Genomic DNA, 22422 nt, shown 5'->3' with positions numbered 1-22422 from the left:
AGTTAATAGTGAACTGAACACTGGCGTACTTGGTCACCCTTTCTCTCTCTCTTCCTTCCTTCACAAAAAACCTATCTTTCTTCTTCTGAGTTCTCTCTTTTCTCTCTTCCTTCTCAACAATGAAAATGAAAAACCTCTTTTTCTTCCTAATGAATTCTCTATATATGGTTTACCTTTTTCTCTCTCTTCCTTCCCAACAAAAAATAAAAAACCTCTCTTTTCCTATACATGTGTGCTTGGGTGTTCTTGGGTTTCAGTTTGAACCCTAACACCCTCAATACAGTCAACTATTTGTAGTTGAGAGTATTGAGGGTGTCGGTGTGCAAACTGAAACCGTCCTCGGACAAGCTCTTGGAGAAAAGATTAGACCTGTATTGATAGTAAACAAGATGGATCGTTGCTTTCTTGAGCTTTGATGGTCAGAAATTCCATCCTCTCCTCAGTGATGCAAAGGTGAGTTTTTTTTGGAGGAGTGAGGTTTTCACGTTATAAGAAATTTGGATGAGTGATCAATATAATATTAATATATAATAGTTATGTATATTTGCAAATATTTTTTAGAATAATTAATATAATAACACCCGTTCGTAGATAATCTTTGCATATTCCACGTAGTGAGTCATGCATAATTTAAAAAATAAGTAATGGGAAATCGGGAACTGGATAATCTTTGATGATCCCACATAGTAAATCAAACATAATTTATTTTTATGTCATGTTTGCAATGACACTCTGAGATGGATCGATAGAAGTTTGTATTACATACCACATTGGATAATTAAAAGGAAATCGAAAATTGGATTCAAATACATAACTGAACTCAAATAGTAATTAACGGAAATCGAAAATTTTATATAAATACAATAAACTAAACTCAAAAAGTAATTAACTAGAAATCGAAACTGGATGCAATTGCATTAAACTAACATCGAGAAATAACTAACGGAAAATTAGAAATTGGATGCAAATCCTTAAAAAATATTTAACGGAAAATCGTAAACGTATGCAAATACATCAAACAAACCTCAAATAATAATAAGTTGGAAACCAGTAAACCGTATGCAAATGCATTGAACTAAAAGTATTAAACTCAAAAATAATTAACAGAAAATCAAAAATTGAATGCAGCTGCATTGAACTAACCTCATAGAATAATTGATGAGAAATCAGAAACTAAATGCAAATATGCATTAAAATAACCTCAAAGAATAGTTAATGGGAAATCAGAAACAGGATGTAATTGCATCGAACTAACCTCAAAGCATAAATAATCAGAAACTAGATGCAGATGTATTGAACTAACCTTAAAGAATTATTAATGGAAAATTGGAAACTAGATGCAATTACAATGGACTAATCTCAAAGACTAATTAACAAAACATTGAAAAAGGGATGAAACTACACTGAACTAACCTAAATGAATAATTAAAAATTTGATCTAAATGCATTGAACTAACCTCAAAAAATAATTAACAGGAAATCAGAAACTTGATGCAAATGCATTGAATTAACCTCAAAAAACAATTAACATAAAATCGAAAATTGGATACAACTGTATTGAACTAACCTCAAATAATAATTAACGGAAAATCATAAACTGGATGCAACTGCATTAAACTAAAATTAGAGATTAACTAACGGGAAATCAGAAATTGGATGCAAATGCATTGAAATAACCTCAAAGAATAGTGAACTGGAAATCGGAAGCCGGATGTAACTGTATCGCACTGACCTCAAAGCATAAATAACTATAAATTATAAACTATCGAACTAACCTAGAAAAACAATTAATGGGAAATCAGAGATTGGATGCAGATGTATTGAACAAATCACAAAGAGTACTTAACGAAACATCAAAAATTGGATGCAACTGTATTGAATTAACCTTAATGAATAACTAACGGAAAATTATAAAGTGGATGCAATTGCACTGAACTAACCTCAAATAATAATTAACGGAAAATCGGAAACTTGATACAATTGCATTGAACTAACCTCAAAGAATAATTAATGAGAAATTGAAAATTGAATGCAACGTACTACATTGAACTAACCTCAAAGAATAATTAATGGAAAATCAGAAACTTGATGCAAATACATTGAACTAATAACCCTAAAACATGTTTGTATTATATGTAGGGGGAATAAATGTCTCGACAAATATAGTTTTGCATTTTAAGTAGTGTTTATCATAATTTTTTTTATTATGATTAAGAATGTCATGCTATTCAAGTAGCTTCAATATTATCTTCGTCACATTGGGCATTCTCACAAAACTTCAATCAAACTTCTATTATTAAACCTAACAACAAAAAGAAGTCGATGAGTTTTATCAAGGTTTGGTGCTTTCTTTTTATAGAGAGTGGTGTAAGAAATTTGAATGACTGATTAATATAATTTTCATATCTCATAGCTATGCATAGTTGCTAATATTTTTTACAATAATTTAATATAACGGTAGGACGGGTTCGAAAGCTAGTTTATTTAGAGTTCGTCTACCCCGGAGTGTCCTCATATGGATGAGGATTTCGAGACCGTTGGATGTGTGATCTAACGGTCCGAAAATCAAAAACAAATTCACATTTTTTATTTTGATTTTCGGGTCTGAAATAAAACATAGGTATTGACGTTAGATCCGGTTTTCAAGATAAGAAAAATCTCAGCCGTTAAACTTTATGTTAAAGTTAATAGTGAACCCCGAACACCGCGTGCTTGGTCACCCTTTCTCTCTCTCTTCCTTCCTTCACAAAAAACCTATCTTTCTTCTTCTGAGTTCTCTCTTTTCTCTCTTCCTTCTCAACAATGAAAATGAAAAACCTCTTTTTCTTCCTAATGAATTCTCTATATATGGTTTACCTTTTTCTCTCTCTTCCTTCCCAACAAAAAATAAAAAACCTCTCTTTTCCTATACATGTGTGCTTGGGTGTTCTTGGGTTTCAGTTTGAACCCTAACACCCTCAATACAGTCAACTATTTGTAGTTGAGAGTATTGAGGGTGTCGTGTGTCTAAACCGAAACCGATCCTCGACAAGCTCTTGGAGAAAAGATTAGACCTGTATTGATAGTAAACAAGATGGATCGTTGCTTTCTTGAGCTTTGATGGTCAGAAATTCCATCCTCTCCTCAGTGATGCAAAGGTGAGTTTTTTTTTTTCAATGGAGAGTGAGGTTTTCACGTTATAAGAAATTTGGATGAGTGATCAATATAATATTAATATATAATAGTTATGTATATTTGCAAATATTTTTAGAATAATTAATATAATAACACCCGTTCGTAGATAATCTTTGCATATTCCACGTAGTGAGTCATGCATAATTTAAAAAATAAGTAATGGGAAATCGGGAACTGGATAATCTTTGATGATCCCACATAGTAAATCAAACATAATTTATTTTTATGTCATGTTTGCAATGACACTCTGAGATGGATCGATAGAAGTTTGTATTACATACCACATTGGATAATTAAAAGGAAATCGAAAATTGGATTCAAATATATAACCTCAACTCAAATAGTAATTAACGGAAATCGAAAATTTTATATAAATACAATAAACTAAACTCAAAAAGTAATTAACTAGAAATCGAAACCGGATGCAATTGCATTAAACTAACATCGAGAAATAACTAACGGAAAATTAGAAATTGGATGCAAATCCTTAAAAATATTTAACGGAAAATCGTAAACGGTATGCAAATACATCAAACAAACCTCAAATAATAATAAGTTGGAAACCAGAAACTGTATGCAAATGCATTGAACTAAAGTATTAAACTCAAAAAATAATTAACAGAAAATCAAAAATTGAATGCAGCTGCATTGAACTAACCTCATAGAATAATTGATGAGAAATCAGAAACTAAATGCAAATATGCATTAAAATAACCTCAAAGAATAGTTAATGGGAAATCAGAAACAGGATGTAATTGCATCGAACTAACCTCAAAGCATAAATAATCAGAAACTAGATGCAGATGTATTGAACTAACCTTAAAGAATTATTAATGGAAAATTGGAAACTAGATGCAATTACAATGGACTAATCTCAAAGACTAATTAACAAAACATTGAAAAAGGGATGAAACTACACTGAACTAACCTAAATGAATAATTAAAAATTTGATCTAAATGCATTGAACTAACCTCAAAAAATAATTAGAAAATCGAAACTTGATGCAAATGCATTGAATTAACCTCAAAAAACAATTAACATAAAATCGAAAATTGGATACAACTGTATTGAACTAACCTCAAATAATAATTAACGGAAAATCATAAACTGGATGCAACTGCATTAAACTAAAATTAGAGATTAACTAACGGAAATCAGAAATTGGATGCAAATGCATTGAAATAACCTCAAAGAATAGTGAACTGGAAATCGGGCCCGGATGTAAGCGTATCGCGACCGACCTCAAAGCATAAATAACTATAAATTATAAACTATCGAACTAACCTAGAAAAACAATTAATGGGAAATCGAGATTGGATGCGGATGTATTGAACAAATCACAAAGAGTACTTAACTAAACATCAAAAATTGGATGCAATCATTGAATTAACCTTAATGAATAACTAACGGAAAATTATAAAGTGGATGCAATTGCACTGAACTAACCTCAAATAATAATTAACGGAAAATCGAAACTTGATACAATTGCATTGAACTAACCTCAAAGAATAATTAATGAGAAATTGAAAATTGAATGCAACGTCACTACATTGAACTAACCTCAAAGAATAATTAATGGAAAATCGAAACTTGATGCAAATACATTGAACTAATAACCCTAAAACATGTTTGTATTATATGTAGGGGAATAAATGTCTCGACAAATATAGTTTTGCATTTTAAGTAGTGTTTATCATAATTTTTTTTATTATGATTAAGAATGTCATGCTATTCAAGTAGCTTCAATATTATCTTAAATCACATTGGGCATTCTCACAAAAACTTCAATCAAACTTCTATTATTAAACCTAACAACAAAAAGAAGTCGATGAGTTTTATCAAGGTTTGGTGCTTTCTTTTTATAGAGAGTGGTGTAAGAAATTTGAATGACTGATTAATATAATTTTCATATCTCATAGCTATGCATAGTTGCTAATATTTTTTACAATAATTTAATATAACGGTAGGACGGGTTCGAAAGCTAGTTTATTTAGAGTTCGTCTACCCGGTGTCCTCATATGGATGAGGATTTGAGACCGTTGGATGTGTGATCTAGCGGTCCGAAAATCAAAAACAAATTCACATTTTTTATTTTGATTTTCGGGTCTGAAATAAAACATAGGTATTGACGTTAGATCCGGTTTTCAAGATAAGAAAAATCTCAGCCGTCGCTTTATGTTAAAGTTAATAGTGAACTGAACACTGGCGTACTTGGTCACCCTTTCTCTCTCTCTTCCTTCCTTCACAAAAACCTATCTTTCTTCTTAAAGTTCTCTCTTTTCTCTCTTCCTTCTCAACAATGAAAATGAAAAACCTCTTTTTTCTTCCTAATGAATTCTCTATATATGGTTTACCTTTTCTCTCTCTTCCTTCCCACAAAAAAAAAAAACCTCTTTTTCCTATACATGTGTGCTTGGGTGTTCTTGGGTTTCGGTTTGAACCACTAACACCCTCAATCTGATCAACTATTTGTAGTTGAGAGTATTGAGGGTGTCGATGTCTAAACTGAAACCGATCCTCGGACAAGCTCTTGGAGAAAAGATTAGACCTGTATTGATAGTAAACAAGATGGATCGTTGCTTTCTTGAGCTTTGATGGTCAGAAATTCCATCCTCTCCTCAGTGATGCAAAGGTGAGTTTTTTTTTTTCAATGGAGAGTGAGGTTTTCACGTTATAAGAAATTTGGATGAGTGATCAATATAATATTAATATATAATAGTTATGTATATTTGCAAATATTTTTTAGAATAATTAATATAATAACACCCGTTAAGTAGATAATCTTTGCATATTCCACGTAGTGAGTCATGCATAATTTAAAAAATAAGTAATGGAAATCGAACCGGATAATCTTTGATGATCCCACATAGTAAATCAAACATAATTTATTTTTTATGTCATGTTTGCAATGACACTCTGAGATGGATCGATAGAAGTTTGTATTACATACCACATTGGATAATTAAAAGGAAATCGAAAATTGGATTCAAATACATAACTGAACTCAAATAGTAATTAACGGAAATCGAAAATTTTATATAAATACAATAAACTAAACTCAAAAAAGTAATTAACTAGAAATCGAAACTGGATGCAATTGCATTAAACTAACATCGAGAATAACTAACGGAAAATTAGAAATTGGATGCAAATCCTTAAAAATATTTAACGGAAAATCGTAAAACGGTATGCAAATACATCAAACAAACCTCAAATAATAATAAGTTGGAAACCAGAAACTGTATGCAAATGCATTGAACTAAAGTACTAAACTCAAAAAATAATTAACAGAAAATCAAAAATTGAATGCAGCTGCATTGAACTAACCTCATAGAATAATTGATGAGAAATCAGAAACTAAATGCAAATATGCATTAAAATAACCTCAAAGAATAGTTAATGGGAAATCGAAATGGGATGTAATTGCATCGAACTAACCTCAAAGCATAAATAATCGAAAACTAGATCTTGGATGTATTGAACTAACCTTAAAGAATTATTAATGGAAAATTGGAAACTAGATGCAATTACAATGGACTAATCTCAAAGACTAATTAACAAAACATTGAAAAAGGGATGAAACTACACTGAACTAACCTAAATGAATAATTAACAGGAAATTATAAATTTGATCTAAATGCATTGAACTAACCTCAAAAAATAATTAACAGGAAATCAGAAACTCGATGCAAATGCATTGAATTAACCTCAAAAAATAATTAACATAAAATCGAAAATTGGATACAACTGTATTGAACTAACCTCAAATAATAATTAACGGAAAATCATAAACTGGATGCAACTGCATTAAACTAAAATTAGAGATTAACTAATGGGAAATCAGAAATTGGATGCAAATGCATTGAAATAACCTCAAAGAATAGTGAACTGAAAATCGGAAGCCGGATGTAACTGTATCGCACTGACCTCAAAGCATAAATAATTAGAAATTATAAACTATCGAACTAACCTAGAAAAACAATTAATGGGAAATCAGAAACTGGATGCAGATGTATTGAACAAATCACAAAAAGTACTTAACGAAACATCAAAAATTGGATGCAACTGTATTGAATTAACCTTAATGAATAACTAACGGAAAATTATAAAGTGGATGCAATTGCACTGAACTAACCTCAAATAATAATTAATGAAAATCGAACTTGATACAATTGCATTGAACTAACCTCAAAGAATAATTAATGAGAAATTGGAAACCCAGAATGCAACGCGTCTACATTGAACTAACCTCGAAAAGAATAATTAATGGAAAATCGAAAACTTGATGCAAATGCATTGAACTAATAACCCTAAAATATGTTTGTATTATATGTTGGGGAATAAATGTCTCGACAAATATAATTTTGCATTTTAAGTAGTGTTTATCATAATTTTTTTATTATGATTAAGAATGTCATGCTATTCAAGTAACTTCAATATTATCTTACGTCACATTAAATTCTCACAAAAACTTCAATCAAACTTCTATTATTAAACCTAACAAAAAAAGAAGTTGATGAGTTTTATCGAGGGTTCGGTGTTTTTCTTTTTATAGAGTGGTCTGAAAATTTGAATGACCGATTAATATAATTTTTATATCTCATACGTATCGATAGTTCTTAATATTTTTCTGATAATTTAATATAACGACACCCGTTCGTAGGATGGATTCGAAAGCTAGTTTATTTAGAGTTCGTCTACCACAGTAACCAGTTACTGGGATCAAATCCCAGCAACCATTACAAATTGCCGTTGGATTGTCTTGGTTACGGATCTCAGCACACACACACAGATCGCGGCGCACACACACGGATCTCGGATCTAAATCAACGGTGACTTGTAACGGTTGCTAGGATTTGAACCTCAGTGATGTCATGGTGTATCCAGAAAAAGGAACTGTTGCGTTCTCTGCTGGTCTGCATGGTTGGGCGTTTACCCTCACCAACTTTGCAAAGATGTATGCGTCCAAGTTTGGTGTTGACGAATCAAAGGTGATGGAAAGGCTCTGGGGCGAGAACTTTTTTGACCCAGCTACCAAGAAGTGGACTGCGAAGAACACTGGTTCTCCTACCTGCAAGAGAGGGGTTCGTTCAGTTCTGCTACGAACCGATCAAGCAGATTATTAATACCTGTATGAATGACCAGAAGGACAAGCTGTGGCCTATGTTGAAGAAGCTTGGTGTAACCATGAAGTCAGACGAGAAGGAGTTGCTTGGCAAGGCTTTGATTGATGAAGCGTGTTATGCAGACCTGGCTCCCTGCCAGCACTGCTTTGTTGGAATTGTTGGAAATGATGATACATCACCTCCCCTCGCCTTTAAAGGGCAGAGGTCCTCTTGATGACAAGTATGCTGAATCAATCAGGAACTGTGATCCTGAAGGACCTCTTATACTCTATGTCTCGAAGATGATCCTGCATCTGACAAGGAAGGGGCGTGTGTTTGCTGGAAAGGTCTGAACTGGTTCGAAAGTGAGGATTATGGGTCCTAACTATGTCCCTGACCAGAAGGACTTGTACACAAAGAGTGTCCAGAGAACTCTTATTTGGATGGCCTTGCGGTAATACAGTAACACTGGTTGGATTGGATCAGTTCATTACTAAGAATGCTACATTGACAAATGAGAAGGAAGTTTCTTATATGCGTATAATTTTGATTTGTATTTGTCTTACATCGTACTCTGTAATTTTATCCACTCTCGTTATGCATTGGGATGATGAGGACTTATTTTTCTTCGGGCTTGCAACAAATCCATTTTTGAAGGCCTTCTTGCTTCTTTTTTCTTCTTGGTTGGCTCTTAGAAGAAGTAACACCCCCAACAAAAAACTATGATCATGCTTGGCCAAGCAAGGAATCCCATCTTAAGATTGGACTTTGAAACTCCTCAATTAGTTGGCTAGTGAAAGCTCACAAATCAAACTTGCTGTTGGGATAACTGGAAATGCAAATATTCCTCTAAGTGGTTTTATTAGCTTCTTTTTCTTTGGCTCAATATCTTTGTTATTCTCAGTTTCATTAGTTATTTGTTGCTATGCTCATTTATATCTAATTGCAACTTAAATGTTACATCCACCTGTGCTGAAAAGTTGACGCGGTACCACCACATAGAGCTCTATGTCTGACTGTATGATGTTTTGGCAAGTAGGTAAGAGCACGCTTGGGGTCTTGTGGAGGAGAGTGTTGATTAGTCCATGTACAAGTGAATATTTCTTACTTATAATTAATAAGTTGTACCCAGAGTTGGAAGCTGTTGCTAAGAACCTTATAGGTATGTGTGTAGATTTCATTGTGCTAACTGCTTGAACATTTTTATGCTTAATGATAATGACTTGTATCAATGACAGAAGCCTACGAAGGGATTAGGTCTTCTCATTCACACCAGCTTGGTGCGTCTCAGCTGTTTACCAGATTTTCATTGCGGTAGGAGAAGCCTTTCCCACATTTGTTTCTTTTAACTCTCCTTCAAAATTTGTTATACATCATCAATTTGAATGTCAATGGCAGAGATCTGCTGAAGTGGTGCAAACGCATACAAAGCTTAGGATTTCTGGGGCATAGTTTGTCAGCCCACGAACGTAAAATCATTTATGTTGAGGTGGGATACTTGCGGCTCATTTTGCGACAAAGAACTACTTATATTTGCTATTTTGTCCCTAATGAGTAGGTTTTTGTTGTCCAGGCTGTAGATATTTTTGCAGCTTCCTCAGCTTCTTGTGTAAATCGGTTGCATAATGAAAGAAATTGCGAAAATCTGGGGAGTATCGGCCTTAGAAATAGAAACTTTACATCCCCATCATAAGCCTTCAGTTCAGGTCTATTGATTATCTGTTTTTGAGTTTATTGCTTATCTTTCCGCTTCATTACTTTAGGTTTTACCTCTTTAAATCTGTAGGAGTTGCCATCTGGATTTCAGATTGGTCGAATTACCCTGAATTGGAGTAGAAATGTGGTATGTGTGATATTTAAGCTTTGAATTTGAACATGATTCCTCGGATTATTCTTATTCTTATTCCGTTTGAATATCTTTATATGTTTCCCTCAGGTACATAACCAAACAAGACCTTTTGTAGATATTCCTAGTTCATTACATGTTCTTGAGAAGATTGCATGTTCTGTTAAGCACAATGAGCCTGTTCTTTTGGTTGGTGAAACTGGTACTGGGAAGACTACCCTTGTACAGAATTTGGCGAGCAGGCTTGGTCAACCACTTACTGTCTTGGTATAATCTCTCTCGACTCACTTCACAGTAGCTTTGAGATGCCTTCTTCATTACATGACGTGTCGAACATCAATTGCTTATATTATTTGCCTTGCAGAACTTAAGCCAGCAAAGTGATGTTGAAGATTTATCAGGGGGTCTTAAGTCCACTGATCCCCGATTTATATGCATTCCTCTTTATAATGAGTTCATGGAGCTGTTTCCGAGGACGTTTTCTAAGACGGTATTCTCCATTTGGAAGTTTTTGAAATCTCATCTTATTTTACTATTATTTTTTATTAGTAACTTCTTGTACTTGCCTCCTCTTTCTATTCAGGTTAATCCTGGCATTCTCGAATACTTGAGAAAACATAGGAATGACAAGAACTGGAAAAAGATATTAGAGACACTACAGAAGGCTCTTCAGAAGGTTCTTGATCTTACTCAGCGTGAAAGGCGAATAGCCGGAGCTGGCAAGCGGAAGAGACCTTTGAGTGAAGAAGTTTTTCAGGCTTGGGAACGCTTTACTGATAAACTCAATCTAGCCCACCGACAGATTAATGCCTCATCTTGCATGGCATTTTCATTTGTTGAAGGAGCTTTCATAACTGCCCTTAGAAATGGTCATTGGATATTACTTGATGAAGTAAATTTGGCCCCACCAGAAACATTACAAAGACTTATGGGTGTTCTGGTGGGAGGGAATGGCTCTCTTTGTTTAACTGAACGAGGAGATGTTGATTATATAGAACGTCATCCGGCTTTCCGCTTGTTTGGTTATATGAATCCCGACAACTGATGCTGGAAAGAGAGACTTGCTGTACTCCGTGAGGAGCAGATTTACGGAATATTTTGTTGATGAAATTCTAAATGATGAAGACTTGACTTTGTTTATTAATCAGTTTCTGGATGATAGCTGCCGTAATGGTGAGCTAGTTAAGAAAATCCTGCATTTTTATAAAGTTGCAAAGAGAGAATCTGAGGAGAGGCTGCAAGATGGAGCTAATCAGAAGCCTCAATTTAGTTTGAGATTTCTATATCGTGCTCTGGAATATTTAAAGAAGGCAAAGAGAAAATTTGAATTTCAGAAAGCCCTCTGTGATGGATTTTGTATGTTTTTTCTGACCTTATTGGACGAACCTCATTCGAAGCTTATGAACAAAATGATATGCTCATATTTGTTAGAAGGAACTATACCCGCCAATGTTCCCTTTGATAGTTTTCTGATGGTTGCAAAAAGGACGGAATCTGATTCTTCCCTGGATGATTATATTTTGACAGACAGTGTAAAAGAGCATTTAAGGATCTTGCACGCTCTATATTGATTAAAAGGTATCCTGTTTTCTTACAGGGGCACACGTCTAGTGGGAAGACAAGCCTTGTTCGTTATCTGGCTACGCTAACTGGCCATGAATTTGTGCGCATTAATAATCATGAGCACACTGATCAGCAGGAATATTTGGGTTCATATGTTACTGATGCTACTGGGAAGCTTGTCTTTCAGGAAGGTGTACTGGTTAAGGCTGTTCGGAGCGGATGCTGGATAGTCTTGGACGAGCTTAACCTCGCACCATCAGATGTTTTGGAAGCACTAAATCGCTTGTTGGACGACAACAGAGAGCTCTTTGTACCTGAGCTGCAGGAGACAATCAAGGCTCATCCAGATTTTATGCTTTTTGCCACCCAAAATCCACCTACATTCTATGCGGGACGGAAAATTCTTTCCTGACTCCTGAGCTTTCCGCAATCGTTTTGTGGAGATCCATGTCGATGAAATTCCGGAAGATGAGTTATGAACAATTTTGGAAAATAGATGTAAAATTCTGGCGAAATATGCAAAAAAAATGGTTGATGCATAGGCAGAGCAGAAAAGCTTTTGCTGGAAAACATGGTTTTATTACTCCGCGGGACTTATTTCGATGGGCTAATCATTTCCGGGAACTTGGAATATCAAAAGAAGATCTGGCAAAAGATGGTTATTTTCTCTTAGCTGAAAGGTGAAGAGATGATAACGAAAAGGCAGTTGTTCGAGATATTTTGGAGAAACACTTGAATCCACTTGTCGAGGCTGATCTGTACAAGCAGGTCTGTTTGTTACTCAATTCTGGCTGGTTAGTTAGCTGTCCAGTGTTCATTTTCTTAGGCTATATAGTGATCTGTCTCATCAAGTATAGACGCCTTCACTTGATGACTGCTAAAAGCCTAAAATTCTACCGCATAAATGCTGTTTTTAGAACCTCATGATGATATGATCTATCTATTTCTAATTGGTTTTGTTATACTATGGCTTACGTGTTGTTAAGAGCATCCAACTCAAAACCAATTGATAATGAGTGGAGAGACCCAAGATCTTATGTATTGTTATGCGAGACTTTCAATGTCCCATGTAGGACTAAATTAAACATCTCAACACGCCCCCTCATATTATGTAAGGCTTTCAATGCCCCATGTGGGACTAACTAAGCATCTCAACAAGATTCATAATTGGATTTGCTATCAGGGGCAGATCCAAGATTATCAGTGGGGTGTGCTAGTCACTACAACTTTTTTTGGGTGGGTAAATAGCTAGCAACCAAAGCGCAAAGCGCGAGCGAAAGTTGGTGTTAGAGCGTAAGCGTCAAAGCGCCTTACGTAAAAAAATTATAATATCTAAAGTGCTTCCAAAGCGTCCCTAACACAAATATATAGTCGCGTTATTTTAATTACTAATTACTCTTTTGTAGAATCAAATAATGATATTCATGTAGAATAGACAAACAAATAATGATATTCGTGTAGAGTCAAATGGATTGGGATGTGGTGTTTGTCTAGAGTGTAGAGTCTAGATATATTGCAAAAGCACAAGGATTATGTCTTTTTGATGGGCACGTGTAGGTAGGGAAAGTGTAGTTCCATAGGGTCTAGGTGACTAGGTCTAGTATTATGTAAAAAGTTTTGACACCAACACTAGTTTTGCACATAAACCAAGCATGTCTCTAAAAAGTGATGAGTGTGACCTGTTGTGATACGAGTAGGCTCAGACAAAAACTGAGACACAATACTACTATTATTTTTTCGTGAAAGTTTGGGGGGGCCCGCCCCTCCGGATCCACCCCTGTTTGCTATGATTCACTTCTTTCTATATGATAATTGCACATTGGTTTTCTAGTTACGTGGAGTCAAGCAGAATCCGTATGGAATAATCATTACTAATTGGAGAATGGTTCTTGGAACAGGTGAATGACTCGACCTCTGTGTTATCAAAGGATCATGGAACGTATGGTTTACACCAAAAACTTTTGTACTTATTTATTTGTTTTGGTGGATTTGCTTTTTTAGTATATTTTGCTCTTGATGACTTATTTGTTATTTATACATTTATTGCAGTGTTATATGGACTAGAAGTATGCAGAGGTTATATTTTCTGGTTGAGCGTTGCAACAAGTTGCGTGAGCCTGTCCTTCTTGTTGGTGAGACAGGTGGAGGCAAAACAACTGTTTGTCAGTTACTGAGTACTGATTTGAAGAGAAATTTAAACATTTTGAATTGCCATCAATTCACTGATACGTCGGATTTTCTAGGGGTTGGTTAAAGCATATTTCCTATCAACTATAGTGGTTTCTCACCAGTGCATATTGTGTGGCTTCTTTACTTGAGATGTTCTTCTATTATTTTCATTTCAGGGTTTCTACCCTGTTCGGGATAGATCAGTGTTGACTTTGGAGTTCAAACATATAGTTGAGCAACTGATGCTATCAAATGTTGTTCTAAGGTTTCCAGAAATTATTGTATGTATTTCTCATTGAGCGTACTATATGTTCCATATACTTTTGTTGCTCTTTCAATGATTGTTCTTGTTGAAATGTGCATCTCTGTTCCCACAGACATTATCTTCTTATATTGGGGAAGCATCTCTAACATTTAGGCAGCTGAATGATATTACAAATACTTACCGGATTGGACGAGCCTTACACACCGATGTAGCCGAAGGAGATCTTGTTACATTTGAGCAAATGAAGTTGAACTTAGTTGAGCTACACCAGAAGTGGCAGACTATATTCACGTGGCATGACGGACCCCTTGTTCAATCAATGAAGAATGGTGATCTATTTCTAGTGGATGAAATTTCCTTAGCTGATGACAGTATACTTGAAAGACTGAACAATGTCTTGGAACCGGAACAAAAATTGGTGTGTTGATTTCTTCCTTCATATATGTGTATGACAATTATTGCTTCACAATTCAGATAAATTAGTTTTAGCTTCATATATGTGTATTAAACATCTCACTGGAGTAAATGGATTACGGGCGGCCTCAAGGTGCTTGAGGCTCTCCTTGCGACGAGGGGCATAAAGCATTTCACAATTAGGCTCTTATATAATGTGACAAGATATAATGTGCCAAGATATTAATCCATTTCCTCTCTCGTCCTTATTTTTGCAGTCTTTGGCGGAGAAAGGGGGATCTATGCTGGAGAACATAACTGCCCATCCAAATTTCTTCTTACTTGCAAAAATGAATCCTGGAGGTGATTTCGGGAAGAAAGAGCTATCTCCAGCTCTTCGGAACAGGTTTACTGAGGCATGGGTTCCTCCTGTTAGTGAGATGAATGAGCTTCGAAGTATTGCTCTGAGGTATAGTGAATAATCAAAGTTTCTCTTTCTCTATTTTGCTCTTCCAGTTCCTAAACGGATCTCATTTTCTTTTTCTCCCTTTTGTTGATCTAGTTTTGTTGGAAAATCACTCTCATACACTGTGGATCCTATGTTGAAGTTCTGGGAAGTATGTACTTGACTCCTCTTGGATTTTTTTTTGTTTTTCCTGTTGATATGAATTTTAGAACTACCGGGGCTTCCGTTTTTTACTTGTTCTTTTGCAATGATCACGAATAAGACTATTCTTGATGATCATCACATTCACATAGTTCAGTATGTAAGGTTCGAGATCAATACTTTTAAGTTAGTAGCTGTTTTGCATTTGGTTTGCTACATCACAAGTGTTCAATGTCAGGGCTGAGGTCTTTTTGTAAGTCCATTCTAAGTACTCTAGAGTTCAAATCCCCCATATATTGAATTTACCATCTTGTCCTCTAATGTCTAAGATTAGCCTGAAAGTGTTGTTGCCACTTTCGAGCTGTTTGTTCCTCCAGTTTGTGTCATTGGAATTCAAAGTTAAAGCAGATGTGTTGATCTCAACAGAAATAATGTTTGTTCTGTGATAGTTTTTATTGTATAGTGTCTCTTTTTATTTATTTGACTCTTATTCATTGTCCTTTTTCTTGGGAAATCTGGAGTTATATTGTGAGCCAATCTGGTTGTATTGGGTTGTTACTTGATCAGTGAAAGAGCTATTGTGTTCTTGGGTTCTTAGGGTCCATTCCCCCTAAGGGATGTAGAATGTGGAGCATCTTACCTTCTGCTATCATTCGGGATTTGTGGTTGGAGAGGAACATGAGCACTCTGATAGATGTGCCACTAGGTGATTGTAGCAATAAAATGATTTTTTTTTTCTGTGGTCTAACTTTTGGGGGGAGTGTACGGATGCGTCATTCGGAGACTTCATGTTCAGATGAGGTTCCTTGCTCGGCCATGCATGATCACAACCTTTTTTTTTTATTATTGTTTTTCTGAGTTGTAGCTTTTTCTAGTATCGCTGTTGTATTTTTATTTCCCTTTGCTGTATTTGAGTAGGATATCTCATCCTACAAAGTTTTGACTTTATGATTATATATGCACAACACATTTAATATTTTACCGATCAAGAAAAAGAAAAAGAAAACTTCTGTTTATAAATTTGCTGCTATTGATAACACTTTTCCATTACTTGGTTGCAGTGGTTTAGCCAGTTACACACGAGCAGAACGTTAACAGTGAGAGATCTCCTTTCTTGGGTTGATTTTATGAACACGACAGTGACAAGTTTTGAGTCACCTAATTATGCATTCTTGCACGGCGCATTTCTCGTTTTGCTCGATGGCCTAAGTTTAGGTATACTCTGTTTGGAATGAATATATCATCCTTGTGCTGTATCCGTATTGTGTATTTCAGTGCACTTTATGTAGACATTTTGTTGCAAAAAATTGTTTCTTATGGAGTAGCACTACAAGGAAGTAGAGGCTAACTTTGAAGTTTTTATATCAGTTCCTAATTTGTCAAGTTGCTCAGAACCGATGTAAAAGAATCGGGACTACTTTTAGAAAGATAAAAACAACATTCAAATGAAGGAAAATAAGCTTCAATAGTATAATGGCACTTTGTATTTGAAGTTTGGGCTTCACATCATTTCCTTTTGTATTTCTCTTACTGAAATCTGGCATGTTATACTCACTTAAGACTCGTACAGGTACTGGTATTTCTAAGCATGATGCAGGAAAGCTGAGAGAGTAGTGTTTATCATTTCTTCTCCAATCTCTAAAGGTCCCTCCTTTGTCCCTTTTATTATGCAAGTTTTATACCAATTCAATTGTTTAAGAATGGCAATGAACAACAAAACAAGATGTTTGGCGGATAGTTTGTGTGACCTCATCACAGAAGCCACCTTGATAATATTGGATAATTGCCGCTTTCTTGCGTTTTTAGCCTTGTCAATGTAGGATCTGATGTTGGAGATGGCGATTGTACATCTGTCCATTTTTCAAAATTTCAAATGCTATGTTAAGTTGGATGTAATACTGATATAGTTAGTGGGCAATGATGTCCATGGTGACGGGATCATTTAGACACACAATATTGGGATCTTAGCTTATCTCCACATGCCCCCACTAATGTCTACAGCTGTAACAATTATCTCCCACTCTCCATCCCCGGTCTCTATCTTCCCTTAGTGTGAGGCCTTGGAATATTCTAACGATTAATGATCTTAGGAAGGGAATAATTTACTTCCTCTAAATTTTGTTCCATTTCTATTTCATATCAGCTGGTGGAGGATTCTCTGTTCTGTTGTTTCTGTGTGGTCTTTATCCCCTTTTTTTTTTCTTGTGATCTTTTATATTCCCTGGAGGTTATGGGTTTGGTGAAGGAAATCATAGTTCCATGGCATTCGATAATGTTTTCTTTGATAGGTAATTTCATTTTTGAGTATGCTTCGTTCGAGATTGTATTGCATTTGGTGAGATCTGGAGGTACCATTTTGAGGGAACACCATTTGATCTTTTGATTAACATTAGTGCTCCACTTCTTTTTGTACTTAGTTTGTTATTTGGTTTAACGTTATAGCTCCACTTGGGCTGGCATGATTTGGTGCTTTAGGAGTAATTGCATTTTGAAGCGTCATTGAACAGGAAAAATTCTGGATATACGTCTTATTTTGTTGGTTTACTTAGTTTACGATAGCAGTATAATAGCACTTCTATTGGATAGATCTTATTTAATATTTGATTGTTCTCAAAAGGCTTGTTCTTGTAGGATTTCCTTGTACGGTAGTTGAATGTTCATTTAGGTATATCCATTAGTGTGACCATCTGTTGTACAGCTTAGTAAGATTTACTGTTGTAACAGCAGAGCGATATTCATTCAGAGGATTCACAATTATCTCAATTGCAAATTTGGCTGGGATGCAATTGGAAGAAGCAAAGAAAGTATGTTGGATAATGTGGTGCAATCCCACAAGTATTTTGGTATTGCTCCATTCAAAATAAGTAAAGGTAAAGATATATTTATTGTCATTTATTTCATATTAAATTTTATGTCGTGTAGTTTGCAGTGAAACACTCAATGTAATTGTTGCACCAAACTTTGAAAATCTTAAATATAGCCTGGGATCATCAAATCAACAATTCGAGCAACAATAAAAAGTCACAAGTTAGTAGGAATGGCCATTTCATAAGCAACATCACTGTTATGCAAGAAAGTTTTAATATTTGTTTTTCGTTTATTTCTGTTTTTTTGCTAAGTTACATTGACACGGACACGTGTGTCCATATCCGGCACAGATACGAAAGGTCTGACACGGCAAATTAAAAAAAAGCTGAGGTATGTCACATACAATATGTCCGTGTCGTGTCTGACAAGGGCACATGGATACGTATCCGACACTGTTTATTTTTAAAATATGGGGTGTTGATGTAACATAGTTATTTTGCTTTGTTTTATTTGATACATTAGCTTTATTTATTCAATACCCAAACCGCCTTTCCCTGGTGAAGGTGAAAATTGTTATCGAGAACCTGGGCCCAACCTGCCAATGTTTGACCAGTAGGCCATGAGACAGGTTCATATTCCTATATCTTTAGTTCTAAAAAACATCATATTGTCTTTCTATGGTCAAAGATTTGGGAGGAGTGGACAGATACATTGTTCGGGGACTTTATGTTCTGATGAGGTTCCTTGCTCGGCTATGCATGATCACGTCCTTTTGTTTTAGTTTTCTCTCACAGTTGTAGCTTTTTCTAGTATCGCTCTTGTATTTGTCTTTCCCTTTGTTGTATCTGAGTGGGATATCTCATTCTACGAAGTTTGACTTTATGATTATATGTACATACATCACATTTTACCGATACAAAAAAACTTCCAGGATAAGTTAACATTGTCTTGAACAATTCTCAAAAAGGCTAAAAAGGTCTACAACCAATAAGAAAAAGAATAATGAAGTCTGAACCAAGCAAGCATATTAAATCTCCCCCCATTTGCTTGTCGCCATTGCTGTATGCATGATTGTTGTCATTCCCTAATTGTCTCCAAGTGGGCTTCTTCTTCCAAATATGTCTCATCATCATTTTCTAGTCTCTCCACAATCTCTAAAGAAAACAAAGCCCATCGCAACAGTAAATTTTTTCTTAAAAAGTGCCCACACACCAAGGAGCGCACCATAAGAAAAAGGCTAGTATGGCGCTACATGGAGAGTGCCTTAGTCTATGCGCCTTATTTGTTAACGCTGTTTGTTTTCTTAACATAGAATGGCACTCTCTATGTCCAAGTGGTTGCAGTAGGAGGACGAGTGGACGCCTTATTAGTCCCTGTCTTGCTCATAATCAAATTTTCTTTTCTTGGTTGTATCTTTATAAGGCGATGATGATTGCAAGCCTGAGGATTTGAATTCTTGGCACCAACCACCTGTAGAAATGCAATGTGGGTACTGCGAGCAATGCAACTTAGGAAGCTTGGTTTGTACCTACGACAGTATTGTTTCCGCAGAAATATCTCTTTAAATATTAGTTTCTTGTTTACCATATTTTAAATGGTCTGTATGTTTTTCAGTCCTCTTGGAAGGTAGCCCGGGTGTTGGGAAAACAAGCTTAGGCGTTGCAATAGGCAAATATTCTGGGCACAGGGTTGTGCGAATCAACCTTTCTGAGCAGGTGTCCATTTTTTCCATATTGCTCTTTTATGTCTCACACCGGTATTTACCATGCAATATACCTCTGACTCACAAATTTGAATATAATATGTTGTTAGACGGACATCATGGATTTATTGGGGTCTGACTTACCTGTTGAGGATGCGGAGGGAATGAGGTTTGCCTGGTCTGATGGAATCCTTCTTCAGGTTAAATGCCTTACTGTTGCAGTTGATTTACATTTCTATTAAATTTGACACAGTTATATCAAATATTCTGTCTCTTTTTGCAGGCTCTGAAGAATGGTGATTGGGTACTGCTGGATGAACTTAATCTTGCCCCACAATCTGTCTTAGAGGCATGATTAGTCTTATTTCTGTGTTGCCTTTTCCTTCTTTAGGAATACACCTTTCTGCCATAATGCTGATAATGCTATTGGTAACAGGGTTTGACTGCTATTCTTGACCATCGTGCTGAGGTCTTCATTCCAGAGCTTGGTCAGACGTACAAGTGCCCGACATCTTTCCGAGTGTTTGCCTGCCAAAATCCTTCTTGTCAGGGTGGGGGCAGGAAAGGGGTTCTGAAGTCCTTCCTCAATCGTTTCACTAAGGTTTGGGCTTTGCTTGATAAAAATTTCTTTAGTTTGTTGATAAGTGCTAGGAAGTTGATCCTCTTCCTTTTTTCAAGGTTTATGTTGATGAGTTGGTGGATGATGACTACTTTTACATATGTAATTCACTTCATCCGTCAATCCCAAAACCATTGCTTTCGAAGTTGATACTCTTCAATAAGAGATTGTATTCGGATAACATGATTTCTCACAATTATGGACGGGAGGGGGGTTCCCTTTGGGAGTTCAATTTGCATGACATTATTTGATCTTTCCAGATCATAGGTGTAATTTCCTTATCTTCTGTTAGGGGTGTGCATAAAACCGGCTGAACCGACAAAACCGACCAAACCGAACTGGTTGGTTTTGGGTCGGTTATGTTTATGAGTTGGTTTGGTTCGGTTAAGTATATTTGAAAACCGATAGGGTCAGTTCGGTCATCGGTTTAGTCTCAAACCCGACCTGATATATATATTTAATTGATTTAATTTAAAAATATGTAAAAACCGGTCTGTTTGGGTCGGTTAACATCGGTTAAGCTATAACCTAGTCGGTTTGGTTTGGATATCGGTTCGGTTGGAAATTAATTTGGTTCGGTTCAGTTAATATAATACAGCTGGTTTGGTTCGGTTCTAAAAAAATATAAACTGATAAGGTCGGTTTGGTTGTCGGTTTAGACCCAAACCTGACCCGAACTGACCCGTGCACACCCCTATCTTCTGTAGATCGGAGTCCTTTTTTTGTTTGTTAATCATGTCTTGTTATAAGCAATAATTCTGTACTATAGGTGCACCGGTTATTGAAGGAGGATGTCTTTCTCAACACTGTCTACATTCAAAGGATGCGTACAGCAGCTGACCGCCAAGAAGTTGTAAAACTATATGCAGAGGTTTTTGGGGTGAAGCCATTCATAAACCCTTTACCCAAGACTGCAGGTTAATCCACGTTACTTGATTGTGGGGAACACGGTTATTGAAAGAAATCGTTTCCAACCATCTGAAACTTTAAAGAGCCAACTTAGTATATTGCCAGGAATTCGTCATAGCTTGGAATCTGTTGCGCACTGTGTGCAGCATCAGTGGTTGTGCATATTGGTAGGTCCATCAGCATCTGGGAAGTCTACAGTGGTTAGATTACTTGCTGATTTGACTGGTAATGTGCTCAACGAACTAAATCTTTCATCTGCAACGGACATTTCTGAGTTGCTTGGATGCTCTGAGCAATACAATGCTTTTAAGTAGTTTCCCGCTCGCCATAACTCAAGTTGAGAGATACATTGATGAGTATTGCAGTCTTAGTTTGGAATTGGAGGATATAGTACTTGAACGAAAAAGATCTAGTCTCCAAATGGTTCAAATTGTTATCCAGCATGTATGGCAACCTGACAGCGGCATCTGCTTCAGCATATGCCGATAGTTGGAAAAGTGGATCAGGCAGTTCTCTTGCCCCATTGATTCTTATCGTTGAACAACTAAAACTTGGTCTGGAGAAGTATCACTTTCCTGTTTCTTGGTCAGCCAAGGACCTAAATAAAGTTCTGAAAAGCCTCAAAGACTTGCTAGACTATACGAAGAAAGAGGCAGCCCCAACAAAGTTTGAATGGGTCACCGGGATGTTAATAAAAGCTATCAAATGTGGTGAATGGATTGTTCTGGAAAATTCTAATCTGTGCAACCCCACAGTAAGCTGATAAGCCCATTTTGTTTTATTTGTTTTTTTGGTTTTTCCTTTTACTGACCGCCTTTTTCTTTATTTTTCCCGTTGTTCATTTATTAGGTTCTTGATAGAATAAATTCTCTAGTGGAGCCAAGTGGATCAATCACTGTTAATGAACGTGGGCTTGTTGAAGGGAGACCAATGGTTCTACGCCCGAAATGCAAATTTCGGATTTTCCTCACAGTTAATATAAAGTATGGTGAAGTGTCTAGAGCAATGCGCAATAGAGGAGTTGAAGTATTCATGATGCAGCCAGATTGGTTACACGAGGGTGAAGATGGACATAAACAGAAGGGAACAAGGATAAATGATGTTAAGAGGTTCCTAGTTCTCTCAGGTATCTCCTTGAGTGTATTGGTTGATGTGATGACTGAAGCACATACGTTTGCACGAGACACTGGTGTGCACCTTGGTGTGCAAATTACACTTCTGGAGCTTTCGCGCTGGGTCAGTTATTCCAGTAGCTTCTAAT

The 22422-nt window shown here is 36.0% G+C and overlaps 1 pseudogene across 1 annotated transcript; it reads left to right on the top strand.

Moving 5' to 3' along the window:
- The first annotated feature begins 8511 nt into the window (after positions 1 to 8511).
- Positions 8512 to 22421, top strand: LOC147474060 (midasin-like; annotated as a pseudogene). The gene is made up of 24 exons (XR_015210167.1): positions 8512 to 9442; positions 9519 to 9594; positions 9679 to 9769; positions 9854 to 9986; positions 10067 to 10123; positions 10217 to 10393; positions 10491 to 10616; positions 10710 to 12540; positions 13739 to 13934; positions 14035 to 14115; positions 14236 to 14541; positions 14795 to 14985; positions 15079 to 15133; positions 16185 to 16338; positions 16694 to 16767; positions 17822 to 17993; positions 19354 to 19467; positions 19546 to 19646; positions 19744 to 19833; positions 19917 to 19982; positions 20070 to 20234; positions 20312 to 20521; positions 21022 to 21915; positions 22011 to 22421. The product of XR_015210167.1 is annotated as a midasin-like (transcript).
- Position 22422: the final 1 nt, after the last annotated feature.

The sequence above is a fragment of the Coptis chinensis genome, unplaced genomic scaffold, assembly GCF_015680905.1.
Source record: "Coptis chinensis isolate HL-2020 unplaced genomic scaffold, ASM1568090v1 utg136_pilon_pilon, whole genome shotgun sequence".
NCBI lineage: Eukaryota > Viridiplantae > Streptophyta > Magnoliopsida > Ranunculales > Ranunculaceae > Coptis > Coptis chinensis.
The sequence above is the reverse complement of the archived record's forward strand: the minus strand, read 5'-3'. Positions and strand labels throughout refer to the sequence as shown.